The sequence below is a fragment of the Artibeus jamaicensis genome, unplaced genomic scaffold, assembly GCF_021234435.1.
Source record: "Artibeus jamaicensis isolate MK-2021 breed Jamaican fruit bat unplaced genomic scaffold, CSHL_Jam_final contig_519, whole genome shotgun sequence".
In the NCBI taxonomy this organism is placed as follows: domain Eukaryota; kingdom Metazoa; phylum Chordata; class Mammalia; order Chiroptera; family Phyllostomidae; genus Artibeus; species Artibeus jamaicensis.
This window is the reverse complement of record NW_026521871.1, coordinates 41,090,588-41,110,351: the sequence shown is the minus strand read 5'-3', so window position 1 is coordinate 41,110,351 and position 19,764 is coordinate 41,090,588. Positions and strand designations below refer to the sequence as shown.

Below are 19,764 nucleotides of genomic sequence, written 5' to 3'. Positions count from 1 at the left end.
AGTCCTTTGGGTCAGAATGCTAAGCTGTGCGTGTAGCCATTTTCCAATGAAGCCCTTTTGGAAAGAACCTGGGGAGGAACAAGGAATCCTGAAGCATTCAGACATTTCCTCTGTCCCCTTCCAAACAAAGAAAAGACAGACACAGCATCACATGCCAGGAATCAGCGCACAGAACTGAATAGGACCCTCTAAGAGTATCCGCAACCTCCCCGAACAGCAAACCTCACGACTCCTGGTTGAGCTGAACTGCATCTGAAGATGAAACAGTTGGGAGGTGACAGTTTCACGTCAGTGGTTTGGGGCAGTAGCAGAAACGCGGGGACAGTGCACTTTGGAGAGGCCTGTGTGGTTTTCAACTCGATACCATGCTACTGCCATCACGATTTTTTTTTGACAGCCCCCGAGAAAATGCAAGCAGAGCTGACCTCTCCTCAGCAGCCCTGTAACCGTGGGGCTCATGCAGGCAGATTGGCATCTGCAGGCACATCTTTAGCAAGTTGGCAGCCTCCGTGCCCTTTGCAGGTTGCAATCAAACCTGCCTTCTACAGCAGCCTCTTTCTGGTTGATTAACTTTAATGTAATTTTAATTAAAAACCACAGTGTCAAAGGGTTTAGCTACTCGAGAAATGAGCACAGACTGCGGCCCAGTGGCAGCAGTCACTTGGAAAATGGAAATGTGTCTTGACAATGTTGTGCAGGGGCCAGATAAACAGGGTCGCGGCGGTGCTTCGCGCACACACAGGAAACAGGCAAAGGGATGTTGGAACCAAGAGGCCGGCTTGTACATCCAGGGGCTCTACTGCAGGAGTTTCAGGTGCTGTCAACATTTCCTAGACCTTGTTCAGTCCTGGCACAAAACGCTCTCTTCAGTGACTGGCTGTGACCATTCTGTCCCCCTGTTGGCAGTTTAGCCTGTAAATCAACACACAAATCTGGGTTAAATATGAATCAAATATCAGACAGAGAAAAGCAGCCAACGCTTACTATATTGCTTCAACTATACATCTTCATTTTTCATTATATATGTTTTATAGATGACGGGATTTTAAATAACAGACATAAACTTTCCTGTTTAGAAAATGCTTCCTCTGAGGTATGATTCCTTGACTTCCTTACGAAGAGTGCCCATCTAAAACTGAGTGATTTCTTCCAACAAAGATTGCTGCATGACTCAAATCAGAAGAATAGGAAATAATCTTGCAACTGTGTGGCTCCTTCTAGATTTAGAAAATAGATTTTATGCACTTGATGTTCTTACACATTAAAATATAAATATTTTCAAATTTCTAGTTAGCCTGAAGATACTATCTTTTTCAATTCCCGTTTCCCTTTAATTTTCTGGTTGGCGTTAACTGATGTTTAAAACAGAAAACTGAAATGTGTCCTACATGAGGGAAGTTTTATTAGTGCCAGTGGAAAGAACGCCTCTATCCCATGCTGAACTGCCCTTTATTCTTCCTCAGCGTAGCTAATTTTTCAGGGCACAACTCTCAGGAGAACACCTAGTGACGTCAATTCTTCAGAGGAGAATTTCCTCCACCAGGTTTGTGGGCTGCTGGGGCTGCTTTGCTGACAGATGGGGCCGGTACAGGTGGGCCCGGAGCCATCTGAGCAGAAGGGGCCCCTGGACCCTGACCGAGAGGATAGACAGAACGGTGGGGGAGAGTTTAGGGCAGTGGACAGGGAGGGGGAGAGGAGGCATAGAGGATTTCTCCACTGAATCCAGCAGAGAGGAAGAAAAGCAAAAACAAGCAGATGGGTGGACAGGGAGAGGTGATTTGAATTGTATAACTTGCTTAAGAGACTAATAAAAAACAGTCTCTGGGGACAGGACTTCACTGTGGGCCATCTTGGAAAATCAGAAATGTATCTAAGATTGCCAAAGCAAAGAAAAACTCAAGGAAAATAAATACGAAACGAAGGTATAAAGGGAATTGTGTGTCAGCTGGTGGGATGACTCCTCCTCAGGCCTCTGTACGTACCCAGGCAGTGCCATTCTCTGGCTGTTACTGATGGTGAAGAGCCACTATTGTTGCTGTCACCTCAATCACGTCCTCTAGTGAAAGACAAAATAGAATTTTGAGTGCCAGTTGACATAATTGATCAAGATGAATTTAGAATAATTCTGTACATTTATAAAGTTCCTATGATGCCAATTAAAGAAAACACCTACCAGAGTAGCATCTGCATAAGTTAAACTAGAGTATTCCAAAAATATTGTCCCTAGAATATTATTGGTTCAGGATATTGTGTGTTTTAGAAAAATGATCTCGTAGCAAAATGAATATGGGAAGGACTGGGTTACACATCAGATAGGTTTTTAATTGCAGGACTTGTCAGGGCCTTGACGTGCTCTCTTACAGACAAAGCTTTTCTTCGGTTTCAGTCAGGGATCCCTTTTTGAAAAGCATTTTGGAGCTAATGGACAAAGTACACACGTTGGGAAACAAAGGTAGGGTCTTTTGAACAAGGCAGAGACACAAGGGGCTTTGTCTTTGTCAAGTGGCTGATCCGTGCGGTACAGTTGCAGTGGACACAACTCTGCACTGATGTCGCCACTTGTTTTCAGCGACGGGCTGGTGCTGATCATTCAGCTGTGGACTCACCTCTAAGCATATAAACCAGAACACCGAGAGCACTCTTTTTACAGGTGACTACACCAGTTGTGGTGGGTTTTTTAATATGTTTTGCAGTAGATATTTTGAATTAAAGAGTTTATACTTGGTGAGAAGTGATAATAAAAAATAACTTCCAAAAGTTTCGACCCATGTGCTGACTGGAAGGGAGCCTGGCCATTATGTACAGTTATACCTGTTCATCATTGCTGAATTCCCAGCTGGCCACTGATTTTTTTTTTTGGTCTTCACTTGCAATTTATAATGTCCTCATTTACAACACACAACAAATAGACCTTCAGCTCCATGAGAACAGACAAGCATATTTTTGCTTACTCTTGCATCCCCCACACTTATCATGTAGTCTGAACTCAACAAATATTATTATAACTAATGAGTGGCCCCAGGCTAATGTTGGATACTAGTTATGAAATATAAGGGAGCATGAGAAGCTTGCACCAAACAGTGTTGGAGAAAACTTTACCAAACGTCATTACCTCTTCTTTTGTTAACTGTAAATTGAGCACCAGTTCTCTGGAAGTCACTCTGCTACAAACGTTGAGAGATTTTAAAAAATGAACGCAATGAGACACAGACACTTTAGAGAACAAATCACTTTAACAGAAGTAGAATTAAACCAAACTGGTGGGTGGGGATAGAGGGAGTGAGAATTGGGAAGTGTGGAATGAGTACAAAATTACCCACATTTAAACTCCAGCTTCCAAATGGGGAAAATGCACAACCTCAGATTCTACTTCATCTGAATGATAGGTGCTGGATTTCTGTTGGTTGGGGACAACAGAGCAAGCTAGAGGAAGAAAGACAGGCACATCTGATGAGGGCACTCGGTTTCTCCCTGTGAACACTAAGGGCCAGGTCTTGGGAGATGGCCTAATAGAGGTGAAAGGAATTCAGTAATTGCCCTGCTGTGTTATAACTCCCACATTTACGTAACATATTCTCATTACATTACCATCCATATTGCACTTAATCTTCACAACAGCTCTGAGGGGGGAGGTATTTTTATTCTAATAGACAAGGAAATGAAGGCTCAGAGAGGTTCAAGCCTCATTGTGCTGTAACTAGTAGTCTCACAGTTGAGCAGAGTGGAAATTTTATCCAACTGGTCTGGCTCTGAGTCGTCTGTTGGGAGTCCTTTTCATCAGCACAGCAACCTTGAAATAGGTGGTTTTATCCCTGGGTGGTTTTATCCCTGCCCAGAGGTTCCACTGGAGTGCTGAGCACCTTCCTTTGCTTAGTGAGCAGTAATAATATTAGTTTCCAATTTTGAACATCTTACTTTGTGACAGGCCATGCTTGTGTTTTGTATGTTATAAGCCTGTCTGCCCCACTAATTCAGATCTCCTGGATAGAAGTAGGGCTTTATTCATCTTTGAAAAATTTGACAAGTAAAGAACTCAATTGAAGTAGAAGTTGCACCCCACTTTTTAAGTGCTATGGACCATTTCCCACACATCTTACAAGCTCATCCGGAACTCTGAGGATACTACCACACAAACACTAGTTTGATCCCTATTCTTGAATAAAATTTCAGTCCTCAGCAGTTCATTGTGTACAATTTGGTATAAAATAGCCTGACCCTCAGTTTCTGTTGGAGGACAGGGCAATGCTTGTCTCTTCCGTTCCTTTATCTCCATCATCTTTCTTGTTCTGGAAGAGAGTAGGTACTGGGAAATTTTTTAGTGAGTGATTAGTGTTGTATTTTTTTCCCCTTTTATGATGAGATCTGATTTTGGTAAGTATTTGAGGTAGAACATGACAGTGACTTCTAATAATAAAGCCTTGTTTTCCTGGACAAATTAGACTGCCAATCTGATGTGTGCAGATGTTGAACAAAATCCACCTTGGAACTTCCCTGATACTCAATAAATCTAGAAAGCAGAAATTAGGGGGTTAATTCTAACTGATATTTGTCATCAGCCAATAATGCAGATGGGCAAAAACTAGATTTGGAGAGAAAATGGTTACTTCTATAAAGCTTGGGGTTCAGCATTCTGAAATCTTGTTACATATCCATTAACCTTCTATGCAGGTTTGGATAAGAAGGGCTAAGGGTGAACTATTACTACATTGAATCATAGGACTGTATGCTATACATCTTTCCTTTCATGATTTTATTTAACCTATGTAACTCATCAGAAAAGGTACTATTAGTTCCATTTTAGCGATGAGGAAATTAAGGATCAGAGAGGCAACTAACTAGCCTAAGTTCTCAGTATCTAATATGCTTAGCAGTTTCCTCACAATGAAGTTAACTTTCTGTTCTCTTTGTAGTTCTATACCTTGTATGTAATTCTAGTATTGCACACATTATTCTGTCTTCCCCAATAGACCATTTTACTTCCTCTTGTACAAGATGTGTCACATACTCTCCTAAATGTATTTTCTTCCTCTTCAGTCATTTCATTGGTAAATGGCAGAGATAATTCAGGGTGCAGAGTGGATTATAACTAGGGTGAATGCCTACCCACTTGCTCCAGAATAATTGCTGTTTATGTGCACTCACCTTATGTCATTAATAGTAGAACTTCCTTTCATTCTCCAAAGAGTGGCATGGTTTGGATTATAAATTGTGTAGATGTCCTAATAACAATTAACCAGACAAGTTATTTCTTGCTACACAGCACTAGCATTGGTAATTCCAGTGACTTTCAAACTTTTTGAGCAAAACTCATTAAGAGAAATCAATTTTTCATCATGATGCAGTATGCTCATCTCCTCCCACCCCCCAAAAGCTTAAGGAAGAATCCAAAGCTTATAAACCCAAAGCTTAAGGAAGAATACTTAGATATTTTTAAAGGTAATCTAGGCTATTTTTTTAATTTTAAATACTTCAATCATGACACATGAATTCGGTTTCCTGATCCACAGCTTGAAAAACCCCAATATCTTAGATGTGTTTTGAGGTCACAGAACGTTCCTTCTGCTTCTATCCCTTCACTGAGTGATCTTATGCCAAACTTCTCTAAACAGCACTCTCCTGGTCTGTAGAGTAAATGTTAATACTACTTCACGGTGGTGGAGAGAGTTAACAGAGATGATGTGGTCAATGGGCTTGGGGTCCAGTAGGCAGCGGAGGTTCCTTTCTTGAGTTTCTAAACCAACAGGACCAGCTGAAGTTCACAGAGTTTTTATTAGCAGTGAAACCTATTTTTCCCAATCCCTTGCCCTCTAAAGTTGGGTCAGAGTTTCATTTAACACCGATAATGCATCTTCAAACCCCGTGTCTTCTGTGGGCAGTGGAGAGAGTCACTTTTTGAGCTACTCCAATCAAACTGATCAGAACAAAGCCTGCAGCTACTCAAAAAAGAAAATCATGATAAAGATTAAAAAACACTTCTTATTGAGGGGCAGAGAGTGGTGAGGAGATTTATTATAATAATAAATATGACAGGGCCTGTACTTCAGTTTCTGCTCTCAAACTAACCATTGTCACATATAACTCTTTCCATTAGCAGGACAGTTTTGAAAATTAGCCTTGGAAATGAAATAGTAAATAGAACATAGCTTTCCAAGCAATGATATATTTGTTTTCTGTTTTAGATGTGAAAGAATATAAATGGGAATGCCCTCTCATATCAGATATATATTATATCAGATATGTATTATATTATATATAACTATATATCATATATATGATATATAGATATATCAAAAATATATAACTATTACATGCACACACACATATATATACATACATATATATATATATCAGAGAGAGAGATTTGCCAATATATATCAGCCACATGAGCAATAAAAGAAGATGGAGCCCAAGCAAGCATGCCCTAATGTCTGATAATCCAGACAGACCAAAGAAGCGATGAAGTTAAACATTGCATCTCTGGGCTGCCCAAATTCATAATCCTCTGGTCCTCATTGTGTTAAGGTGGGGGCAGCATTGATTTGCATCTGCTGAACCTAAGGAGATCACAGCAGTGGTGGAAGCAAGCCAGCTCAAGTCTCCGCACAGTATGAGGCTCTGGACCCCAGGCTAGTAGGGGAACCCTTCTAGGGAATACACAGTGTCCTAATGCCATGTAAATCTCAAAGATAATTTTGTCCCCTGATTCACACGTTGGCTCTTTCAACTATGTCTTATTTAGTGGTGTTGCATCATGGTGGATTTATACTCTTCAAGAAGTACTCTTCAATAACCTTGTAGGCAAAGTGCCATTTTTTTTCCTGGTTACTTCTGACTCCTTACGTGGTGTTCCCTGAAAAGTGGCTTCATAAATGGAGCTGATGACTAAGTCATTCACTGAATAAGTATTTCTTGAGCATCTGGTGACTAAACAATAGTCACTATTGAGCTTCAATCACCAAATCCATTGATCATTCTTTATTGACACCTTAGTGACCTCCCATGGCCTGCTTCCACTTTCCAAACACACTGCTTGACTCTCTCTGACAAGCTTTCCCTTTTCTTTGGACCATTATTCAACAATTGTAAAGAACTGAATCTGTCCTCAAAAGTACATAGCTGGTTTGAGTCAGAGCCAGGACTAGAACCCAGGTCTTATATACAATCAAAGATTGAGAAAGAGCCAAATCTTGATGTTTCTATTCATGGAGAGGGAACCCAGATGGGCCTACTCACAATACATGCTTCCAAATCAAAGAACATTTCCCCCTAAACACATTGTTAGGACACTGTCTAGCTAGAAGATATTCAGGGAAAATTCACCGCTTTACCTGCCCTAGGGAAATGGGAAAATTCAATGCAACCCATGCTGGAAATTTTGTTTAAAGTATTCTTTTAAAAGGCCCTTCTGTCTTTATTATGACTGTGAGGCTGCTGAGTCTGCCCAAGCATATGAGGTTGCAAAGAATTTTTTTTCAGACCTTGCATTCTCCATAAATTGAAAGGATTCTTGGCACATAGTTGGCAATTACTATCTAGGTTTTCTGCATCACATGGGTTTTAAACCAAGCTTTTAACTCAATAGACATCAGGCTTCAGTGAAAATACATGTGGCCTAACATGAGCAGAAATAAACACAATTCTTACCAATTTAGCTGTTGACAAAAGCATGCGATTTTGTTGCTTGGAGCCAAAGTTTTAAGAGTGGGCTCTGATTTCTTGCAGGCACACCCCTCATTTATGTGTGCAAATAGGGTAATTAAGGGTCGAATTACCAGATTTGCATTGCCAAATGGGGGCTTTGTGTGGATAAAATTCTCCATAGTTTGGGGCCAGCTGAAACTTAGGTCTTTTACGTTTAAATCAACCCTCCAACAATAACACAGGCATGATGAAGTTCCCATCTTGCCTTGACCTGAAGCCTCAGCTGAAGACTTCCCTTTATTTTGATGATTCAGTGAAGCTGAAGAGCCATAGTTAGGATCTTGATCTTTTTCTTCTGTGCTCTCTTCTCTGAAAAACAATTAAGTGTTTTAAGTGCTTTCAAATGGACTTTTTTCCCTCTGCTAGCTCTAAAGAATTGATTACTAGAGGTGAAATACCTGTAAATATTCTTTATGAAGATTTAACCAGAGGTAACCCCTTCTCCCTCTCCAAAGATTAAAGGGCTTCTCTTGGAGCTCATCCTGTCTGGAAAACACCTAATGTTTTCCAGTCACAAAACAACTTTATTCTTTTCTCCCTAGTTCTTGGCTGACATGTAAGACAGATTCTGTGACTTTCTCAGACCTCAGGTGAGAAGTTTTCTGGACACTCTGAGTCACAAAGTCACTCTCATGGCAGTAATTAGATGTTTTCCTGGGTTCAATTCTAGTCAAGATAAAGGAAGCCTACGCCTTCCTACCTCTTTCAGTGAGTGCAGTTAAAAATGCTGGATGGAATGCTGGACCCTGAAAAATTGATGGGAAAGAAACCAGCATTCAAAGTATCACTAAGCTAGAGGTCAATTTACCATTTTTTCCCAATTGTATCTCCTGCTCTATACCCAAAGATTGCTGGAAGCCCAGAACAGACAGTGTGAGCTCCAAGAGAAGCCCTTTAATTTTTGTCCGGAGAGGCAGAAGGGGCCCGTGGGGTCAGAAAGAGAGGAAAGCCACTGCTTTTACTCTTTCTTTAATGGCCTCAGCTCTCAGGCAATCTCTTGGTGTCTAGTCAGGCACCCAAAACTCCAAAGAATGAGAGCCCTGTCTCTTCAGAGAAACCATGGGGAACATTCACGGGGTTTTTCCCTCTCTCCTCTTGCTGATTGACCCTGGAGGCGGAGGGAGGGAGGTAGCCCCTTATTCCTTTGTCCTTTCATTTGCAGAGAATCATAAGCTTTGGATCACATTTCTTTCCTTAAATATTCCTCCACTACACTGACCACCAAATAAACTTTTGTGTGTGTATTTTGTGTCCAGGATAAAGTTACATGTTTTACGAAGCCTCCCCTTCCCAGAAGTTGTTTTACTCATACCTCTGTTATAATGAGATTTTGTCAGAACAGTCTCATAATTATCTCTGGTTTATAGGTGCCCATCTCCTGTAGGTTCATTCCCACTCTTCAGTGCTTGGTCTAGTGCTTTCAGTAAATGTTTAAACAAGTGGTCACATTGGTTGTCCTCTAAATGAAATAGCCCAAGAAATATTAAGAGATATGCATTAAATATCAATTAAGCATTGAAGTCACCTAAACGAAAATGAATTTATGAATGTATGTATGAAACGATATGAATATTTTACTATAGATTGGGCTGCCATATAATTTACTGTCCAAATTGGGGCATGAGAGTGAAAAGGAAAGTAATTAAAAGGTAGTATTTGCTTTAAACAGATGCAAACTGAAGCATATTATAACCTTTGTTATAGACTTAGTGGTAAATGCCATCTCAGCTCCTGTTGAGTTTCTTTATGGTTTCTTCTCCACGCGTATCTCTGGACATGTACCTATGTGCACACACTCTCTGGAAATGTGTATGGGGGTACCCCCAAATGGAACTGTCTTCTGGAGGGCGGGCCCCTAGTAGTACAGGCTTCCCCAGCAGGGCAGTGCTCTAGGAACCCATCTGTATCAGTAGTGTTCCAGCATCACACTGTGAGAGGCTGCGTTTGGCTTCAGTGAATTTTTTTGAAGACCTTTCAATGCGTTTGCCCATTTCCTGATGGGTGATTTACAAGTATGCCTGCCCACAATGGGACTGAGTGGTCAGAAGTTTTTGACCCAAAAACTCCATGACCCCTGTGCCCCATCCCTCCTATTCATCCATTCTTGCCCTGAGCAAATTTTTTTTTGTTAGTGGGGATGAAAAAATTTCTCAAAGGGAAACGTTTTGCCAGTGTGGAAGAGGTGAAACAAAAAATGGTAGAAGCACTAAAAGACATCAAAACTGACCAGTTCAAAAACTGTTTTGATCAGCGGAAAAAGTCTCCATAGGTGTGTTACATCAAATGGAGAGTTTGAAAGTGGCTGAAGTTTCAACATTTAAGACTAACTATATAATTTTTATAAAAATTCTAGTTTTCTGGGTCCCCCTGCATATTTTGACCTCATGTCATGTGTTAGACTAAAGCCAACTAAGGAAAAGAGAAATGGGAAAGCAGCATTGCATATAAAATTATCTTTATGCAGCTTCCCCTTTCTTTCTATCTTTGTTTCTTACCTTCTTCCAAACACAATTCTTCCCGGCCAGAAAGGACAGTCCCCCATCATCTTGCTTTGACTTCAACTTTTGAATAATAGATGGAGTATTGCGGTTGAGCATTCTGACTTTTAGAATCATTCTCATGGGTTAAGGTCTAGGTTTTGCTATTTACTATCCATGTAACTTTAGCTCTTTTTTATTTTAAAGATTTTATTTATCTATTTATTTTAGGAAGAGGGGAAGGGAAGGAGAAAGAGAGGGAGAGAAACATTGATGTGAGAGAGAAATATCAATTGGTTGCCTCTCGCACATGCCCCTACTGGGGACTGAAGCCTCAACCCAGACATGTGCCCTGACTGGGAATCGAACTGGCAACTTTTCACTTTGCAGGACAATGCTCAGCTAACTGAGCTACAGCAGTCAAAGCTAACTTCAGCTTTCTTATACTCAGTTTCCTCACCTATAAATTTAAAATAAAATTGGTATATAATTTCCGAGGTATGTTGTGAGAATTCAGTGAAATAATTTGGAGGTCAATAAATGTAAGCTCCCCTTAGAGGGACCATATAATTTAGTGTCCAATCTGGACACTTTTGAGATTGGGATAGCAGACAAAACATCATAGTCCTTGGCCCCAGGAAGTATAAAGATAGGGAGATAGTTAACTACCAGAAGAGAATAAGACTAGTCAAATTATAAAGCAGGTCTTCCAAAAGCAGTCTTGAAGTATTTCTCTTACGCACCACTGCCTGTTTTTAAGACTCAATCTGAAAAGAGAGGGCATATTTTTGTCTTCATTTTAGATCAGCAGTTCTCAAAATTGGCTACACATCAGAATTCTCTGATTCCAATGCGCAACCAAAGTTGTGAACTACTGAACAATTCTTCTCAAACTTTCATGTACCTACAAATAACCTGGGATCCTTGTTAATGTGCACTCTTAAATAGCAGGTGTGGGGCTGAGACCAGATGCTGCTGCTGCCGCCCCCGCCGCTTCACGGAGCACATTCTGAGTAGCAAGAATTGTGTGTCTATGAGTGTGTGTGGGCATGTACATATTCCTAGGAAGGCAGTTACTGTTCTTCCCTAAAAATCAAACTTGTCTTCTCCCTGGGTTTTGAACATAGCATGGCATTCTCAACCAGAGGCTATTTTCCCTCCTGTTTGTGGGGAATTCCTGGGGAACACAAGGACCCTCACCTGCTGACTCATGCACTCAGAACCCTTCTTCCGCTGTCAAGACAGTTCTGTTTGCTGTTAGCTCAGGCTTCTGCTCGGGTGTGCTTGTGCTGCTAGCTATGGAGGGGCTGCACTGATAATGGCATCTGAGGGCATTCAATTAGCACATTTCAGGTTTCTCTGGTCATAGACACCTCATAATTTCTTCACTAATGCAGTTGGATCTTTTTCGTCTTCCAAATCATTAGACATCCCTTCCATGTTACTTTTCACTTTCCACCCTGTAGTGGATGAGATTCTATTTTAATACCATCTCAACACATCTCTGTGTTAGGGTAATTTAGGAAGAAACCAGGTGCTAACTTATCTTTTTTAAAGAAAAGTTTCATTTTTTTTAAATCCTACTAAGACATTAATCTTGCCTTCTGTCTTCACTTGAATCCAAGTTTGCTGCCTTGGTGTTAATAAACAGGTGTGATAAAGGCTGTGTCTGGAAGTGGCAACTGAGTCTCGGAAGATGGGGAGGAGAAATGGGGGGGAAGAGAAAAGGCTCCTCAGGTCCATGCCTGCAAAACAGAAGGTAAAAACCACTGCCTGCGGGTCAAGGGCAGAGGTGGTAGGTTCCTTATTTTGCCTTAGATCCTGGTATCTCAGGAAGGAGGAGCTCATATGGGGCAAAGGTCTGATCTGGTGATGTGCCCTCTGCAGTCAGTTAGGTAAGAGGACTCTGTTTCAGGGCTTCTCAAACTTCAGTGTGCACAAAAGTTCTCTGGGAAATTTTATTAAAAACACAGATTCTCATTAGTCAGGTCAGGCTGGGGTCTGAGTTTGCGCATTTCTATAATGATGTAGATGCTGCTGACCTAAGAGCACACTCTGAGATGCCAGGCTCTGCTAGCATGCATCCAGGACCACGATTCTTGGCCATGGATTCTCATTAGAGCTACCCAAAAAGTTTTTAAAAAATCCCAATGCTCAGGCCTTACCCTCGACCTATTATTAGATAAAAAACCCATGGTAAGAGACCTAGGCATCAGTAATTTTGAAAGCATCTTGTGTAATCCTGGGGTTTTGTTCTTTGCAGAATATTGTATAGTTGGATGCATACAGTATGTCACCTTTTCAGATTTGCTTCTTTCACATAGTAATGTGTATTTACATTGCCTCCCTATCTTTTTATGGCTTCACAACACATTTATTTTCATTGCTGAGTAATAATCCATTGTCTGGATGTACCATGGTTTATTTATCTATTCATCTGCTGAAGGACTTCTTGCTTGCTTGCAAACTGGTGATTACTGATAAAACTGTTATAAACATTTGTGCGCAGGTTTTTGTGGACATAAGTTTTCAAATTGTTTAGGTAAATAACAAGGAATGCCATTGCTGGATCATATGTGGTAAGAGTATGTTTAATTGGTAAGAAACTGCCAAACTGTTTTCCAACACGTCTTTATCATGCATTCCAACCATCTACAGGAATGTGTTTCTATACATCCTCACTGACATTTTGTATTGTTGTGGGGTTTTTTATTTTTGTCATTCTAATAGGTATATAGTGGTATCTCATTGTTTTAATTCACATTTCCCAGTGACACATGGTGTTGAGCATCTTTTCATATGCTTATTTGCCATCTGTATGTCTTCATTCTACATGTATATAAGAACAGTTTCATCATCTCAGGCAGAGTGGTCCTCAATCAATGAGTCACAAGAAATGATGTATAAATGCTGCAGTTTCACCCTGGCAGGTATGGCTCAGTTGGCTGGAACTTCATCCTGTAACCAAAGAGTTTCAGGTTCAATTCCCATTCAGGGCACATGCCTGGATTTCAGATTCCAGCCCCAGTCTAGGGCACATGTTGGAGGCAACCAATCAATGTTTTTCTCTCTCCCTTTCTCTATTCCTTCCCTGCTCTCTAAAAGTAAGGAAAAAATCTCCTTCAGTGAGGATTAAAAAAATTCTAATGCTGCAGTTTCCTCAATCCTTGGGTTAGTAACTCTGAACATGTGCTCTATTCTGGTACCTAGATTTTTTCCCCTTGGGATTAAAGCTATTTGCCCACAGGGGTAACTGACCTAAATTGCCTTCCCTTCTCTCTCTCACTTCTCCACTCCTCTTCTGGTGATGCCTTCCCCTTCCAAACAGACTAGCTTTATTTGAATCCTTGTCTGCTTCTGAGGAACCTAATAACACAGTCATAATGCAACAAGAACTCAGGGTATGCAGGGAGTTGGGTTAGGCAGGAAGATGATTGGGCAAGCCCTGTTTCAGGGCCTAGGGCATGTTAAATAAAAGAAAGTTAGGAAAGATAGAGAGAGGAGGTCAAATGTCAAAATACCCATATCCTTCATTCTTGGTGCCCCGCTTAAGTAAGAGGATAATAGAAATGGTCACATGGGTCTAGGAGACCCCCCACACAACATCAAGGTTAGCTGTCTACCTCCTTATACGTAGCGAAGATCTTAAGAAGAATCCCATACTCATCTCTGCACCAGGTCCTCATGGAACAGGAATAAAAATACACCATAGCTGACAGACGAATTGGAGAGATAAGCATGGGAAAGTGGGCTTGCTTTGCTTGGCCTGCACCTGGCATGCAGGGTACCTATATGTCCTCATGTGGGGACACAGAGGTTCAGAGACAGGAAGTGGACTGCAGTACTTCTTGGGATGGTCAGAGTCTGCATGTGTGAGGAATTCATGAACAGAGTTAATAGTCAAGAACCACAGCAAGAAGCTCCTAATGGTCAGGTAGGACCTGGTTGCTCACCAATCCATGCAGCTGGCGAGACCAGCCATCCCAGCACAGAGGCCTGCAGGGATCCAGAAGTTACCACGTGGTCTGGACTCCCCAGTCTCCACTGGCACTAGGCATATGAGATCCAGACACCATCTTCAAAAGGAGCAAAGAATGGAAAGGAAATCTAGAAGACTGCGTATATATTTGAGAGATACCACACATCCAAACAGACTTGAAACTGGAAGGTAATGAAAGACAATTTGGCAAGTCTGACATTTAAGTTTGTTTCCCTATGAAAAGATCGTGTAGAAAACTTATTAACTAAATATAAAGAAGCTGAAATATTTTTGTAAACCTGAGAAACAGTGTGAGGAAATATATAAACCACTACATCAAGATTAGAGGTAATAAATACAAAGCATCAAACCAAGCACCTGGCCCATGGTAAGAGCTCAGTAGTTGGTGGCTACTGTCATTGACACCATACCTGATGATCTGAGTAGTCTTTGTTATAGTAAGAACTTGTAGCTAGTCCAGGGGGAGCAGAAGCCCCCTGCCTTAGTTCTATAGTTACTCTTTCAAAAAAAAAAAACCAAGTCCTAGAACAGCATGATGTTCTGGATACTAAATAATGGTTCTTTAATTAGAGCCCTAGATTGGTTCTGGGTGATTGAAAGTATGAGGCAAGTCTGTTCCAAATCTGAGTTTGATTTGATTAACTGGTATGGAAGAGTTTGTGTTAGAACTCACTAATATGGAAGAGCTGACCTTCAAATTGCCTAAACCAGCCTAAGCCTCAAACAGGACCGAACCCCTAGACCACTTGCTTGCTATTTCTTCCATCAGTTTTAAATTCATCACACGTGTCATAAAACAACAATAACAAAGGCCATACTAGGCAGCTGAAAGATTTCTTTCTCTCTGGTTTTTTACCTTCTTGTCACTAAAGGCACATTAAAAAGGCATCATTTTCTTTGACATATGTAGAGTATAGTCACCTTGCCTATCAGATTCAAACAGGGCAAAAGAAAAGCGAGAGATGGGTTTACTGGAAATTTGCATATACATTTCCATTACAGTTAAAGACATTTAAATCCACATTACCCTGGACCACAGAATAATGAATGCACCATTATGGACAAGGTTTAGTGTGTGTTGCTGCTGCATTTGGCAAGTTCAAGTCTTGCTCTGGGTGTAATATTTTGTGACTCATTTTTCTTCAAGCATAGAGTAATAGGCTTTAACTTTGCTAAGCTTTTCTGCCAGCCCTCTGCCCCCTGCTGTTCCATTATATTGAACTTGTAAGCAGGACGCTCCGTCCGGCTCACCCAGATTACCGTGGCAATACGGCCCCGCTGAGGGGCTGGTGTCAGGATAAGTGTTAGGGAGGGAGCTCCCCATCTTGGCATGCTGTTCTCATCTTATTAAATTCAGCTTTGTGGAAGCAGGGAGCCTGCCTCTCAGTCACACTGGCTCAAGCCTGATCCAACTGCTACTGTCAGACAATATGAAAATAGGAACCACCACAGCTCATGGCAGGTGCTGCTTCACAGCTGAAAAAAAAAAGAGGTCTGAGGCTTTTTATTATTATTATGATTTCATGAGCCCGTGTGAGTGTGTTACTTTACTCTTTTAGACCTTCACTGGACTGAAGGCCTGACTCAGAAAGCCTCGTGCTTTTGAGAAATGAAACAAGTTTCCACGCTTTCCGCAGTGGTGGGTCCACCTTAGAAGATGGCTTTTGTCTGCATTCTCGGCTCCCGCTTCCGGTGCATCTCAAGGAAGTTCATGTTTGAATTTCTTAAATAAATAAAAGCATTCTTAAATGTCTAGGAGTCAGGAGTGTACTAAAAATATTTTCCACGTGCAATAATTTCACATTTGAATTATTGTATCACCCGTAACAAGGTGGCCAGGCTCTGGTTAGAGGTATGAAACCGTTCAACAAAATGGAAAATCCAGCTCTGAAAATAAATCGTCCTGTGGGTTCGAGAGGCCCTGTCTTCACTCTAAATTTCTGCCTTAACATATATTTTGGCTACATATTGCTACATAACAAACCACTCCAATATTTAGGGGCTTAAAAGACAGCCAGTTTATTATTCTATATATTCAGCGAGTTGTCATTCTGAAGAGTGGATATTCAAATGAACTAAGCCAGCTTAAGCCTCAACAAGGACTGACCTCAGAGACCACTTGCGTGCTATTTCCCCCATTAGGTTTTTTTGTTTGTTTTTTGTTTTTTGTTTCCGAGGAATTAAAAGTTAATTTTCTTGGGATCGGCCCAGGAGTCCGTGAGTCTCGAGGACCTCGGCATGTCTGCCAGTTTTCTTCTCCACGTTCTTTTCGGGCTGTCTCTGTGGTCTCACGGGGCTGCTCTTTCTTTTGGTAATGGATCCCAGCCTTCTCCTTCCTCTTCTCCTACAGAGCGGCCAGAACGTCTTAGTGCCCTCAGGCCACCCCAGGAGCCAGGTGCCCCAGGTAGGCAAGCAGAGTGGAGAGGGGTAGAGTTGAGGGGGTGGGGAATAAGACTGTTAAGAAATGGGAGCCTGGATTAGGGAGAGAGTGGCTCTGAGAGTGGGGTTGATAGCCCGTCTCAGGGGATCCTGGAACTTTCATAATCTAATTTATCTCGCCAGGCTTGAAGCAGAAGACACACCCACCCCTGTACCGGCTCTGTGCTCCTCCGGGCATAGCTAAACCATTGGCATCATCGGCACTGCCCATGGTGGCTTCCACAGACCGTCATGAGGAAAAGCCATCATCTGCTCTCCCATTAGTTTTAAATAGGTTTTGTCAGATGCTTCTCCAGCTGATCTCACTTAGGGTCTCTCTCTAGCTGGAGTCAGGTTGTGGGTGGGGCACTAGCACCTGTGATTCTTCACTCACACGCCTCACTGGCACCTTGGCAAGGACATGTGAGCCCGGGGCCTCCACTGGTGGGGGCAGAGGGCAGAGTTGCTGGTTTTCTTTTTTCTCTCCTTCAGTTGATCTCTCCTCCACGTGGTCCCTCCAGCAAAGTAGCTGAACATCTTACTTGCATTGTGGCTCAAGGCTGCTAGGCCTTCTCATAGGCTTAGGGCTTAGAACTGTCCTGGTGTCACTTCGCCTGCATTCTACAGTTGACAGGAGTCACGGGCTGAGCCCAGACTCAGCCTCTGAGAGGACTGTACAGGGGAAGGAAGGCTGGGGTTGCCGTGCATTGGGAACCATCTTTGGACACCAGTTCATGTATCATTTAATATACAAGGGGGACCCCCAAACAGAGGTTATTTATAAAAGTGGTGTACTTATTCTTACATGTTTAAACTTCAGCCACCTTCAAAGACTTACGCTCCATTTGATGCAATACACGTATCAGGACTTTTTTCCCCACTGATGCTTTCTAGTGCTCCTGCTGTTTTTTGTTTCACCTCTTCCACATCAGCAAAACATTTTCCTTTGAAGACTTTTTTCATTCACAGAAACAACAAAAAAAGTCACTCGGGGCAAAACTGGGTAATTATGGAGGGTGGGGTATAGGCGTTATGTGTTTTCTTGTCAAAAACTGCTGAACATTCAGCACAATGTGTGCAGATGCACTTGTAAATCACCCATCATGAAATGGGCACAAATACATTGAAAGGGTCTTCAAAACAAATTCACTGAAGCTGAACGCAGCCTCTCACAATAATACCAGCTGGTACACTGTTACAGGTGGGTTCCTAGAACGCTCACCTAGTGGGGGAAACTTGTTCTACAAAGGGCCTACCCTCCAGAAGATAATCCTGGTATTTTGGGGTCCACTCTCATACTTTGCCCTCAGCCTCCAACAATCATCGTGTCATCAATCCCGCGTGACATGCCTTTTTGCATAGATAATTTAGTCAGTGCTTTAATTTTCACCGAGTACAAGTTTTAAACTTATTGGCTTAGCTCTTCATGAAGTAGAATCCCCATTACAGTGTTAGTTTATTTTCAGACAGATGAGACTCCAGTTAGTTAAGGTGTGTGATTGGATAGGACATGAGAGTAGGTTGGGAAATGTGGAAGCCAAGTCACTGAGGACTCGAGCCAGGATGAAGCTACAGATAAATCTTTTCAGCATCTTCCTTAAAAAGTAACATTGAGTTTATTAGGCCTAATATTCCAGAAATCTGAAAGAGGGAGATTCTTGAACATAGTGACCAAATGCAGCCTTTCAACTTCATCACCAATTCCTATCAGTTTGCTCCTCCTCCACCCAGGAAGCTGCTTCAAGGTGGAAGGAGCCTGGGACCCAATTTTCACACTAAGACATTAAATGAGCAAGAAACTAACTCATATAGTAATGTGTTCATTAACAAGAAGATACTGGCATTTTTAGTGACAGCATCTCTCCTACCCTGACCAACATAGCAGGCACTACTTCTTACAGCTCCGTAGAACTGCCAGAGGTTTTAACTGGTACTTCTCACATGCTCAGTAAATACTTGTTGAATTGATGGTCAACAAGTAATTGATTAACAAGTTATTGATTAGGAAAACTGTATAGATTGGGCAGTAGAAATAAAAAAATGAACTCTGTATTATTGATAGAATGCTCAGGCCCAGCCCACAGTAGAGGAAGTAACTTTAATTTCCTTTCCCCCTGGGTTTTAAATTTCTCTGCTCTCTCAAGAGCCTATTAAGAGCTGGAAGAGCTAGGGAATATGACATCCACAGGTTATTTATTAGCAGTCTGTTTTGTTTCTCCTCGTCTAATTTCTCTCCTTTAAAAGATTTTACTGCTATAAGGAGTGGTATCTGGTACAAAAAAAATCAAAACCAACCCAAACGATAATTATGTTTAAGAAGACATTTCCTGGAATCTAGTTGAATCTGGGAATGAATGTCTCTAGCCATCCAAATATCAAAGATAGAATGCATTTTGAAAAGCGCTGTGTGCCTCACCCCACTTATTTACTGGTTCTCACCTCCTTAATAATCCACAAAGTCAGTACTTCTCACCGAAGACCCAGCAGTCTCACCCTGCTTCCCCACCCAGATTTCATAGCCAAGGGCTGTAATGAGGTCTCCTACAAGTGCAGCTCCCATTGTGTTTACCAAATATGTTATGGTATCTCTACTGATAGGCTCTCGTCAACAGTGTGTGTCTATCTGGGCACAGTTTCCAGGGTGATTCTGTAAACTTACATCTGTTTTTCAATTAACCCTCCCTCCCAAGAAATGTGCTAATCTGTCCTGGGCCTCCTTGTCATTGGTGCAAATTATCTGAGTTTTACTGTTTCCGAAGGCATTTTGCATATTCATACAATCTTATCCTTCATATGTATGATATTAACCCACATTGGGTTTCAAGCCAAAAGTAATTAATTTCGTTTCAGATAAATCAATTAGAATTGAAGTAGAGACGCTGCTGGTTTTTGCCTTATGACTTCTGGAGCAGTGTAGGCAATATACAGTGGGCTGATAATATTAGATCCCCTACAAAGTTGGGGATTTACCTGAATAACAGTAAGTTAGTCATAGTATGTAGAGGTGAGGGCATGTCTAGCCTCAGGAAAATTTAGTATGAAAAGTCCAGCTTACGAAGGATTTAAATTATGGGGCAGTTATTTGTATTACAAATTAATTACTTGCTTCACAGGAGCTTGGTAATTTATTAGTAATTCGACCAAAGAGGCTGAGAGGTTCATTTAAAG

The 19,764-nt window shown here is 41.5% G+C and overlaps 1 non-coding gene across 1 annotated transcript; it reads right to left on the bottom strand.

Annotated features, from left to right (window-relative positions):
• Window positions 1–16,785: 16,785 nt before the first annotated feature.
• Window positions 16,786–16,871, bottom strand: LOC119043511 (small nucleolar RNA SNORD35). Its single transcript, XR_005081426.2, has one exon. It is a non-coding gene; the product is annotated as a small nucleolar RNA SNORD35 (small nucleolar RNA).
• Window positions 16,872–19,764: the final 2,893 nt, after the last annotated feature.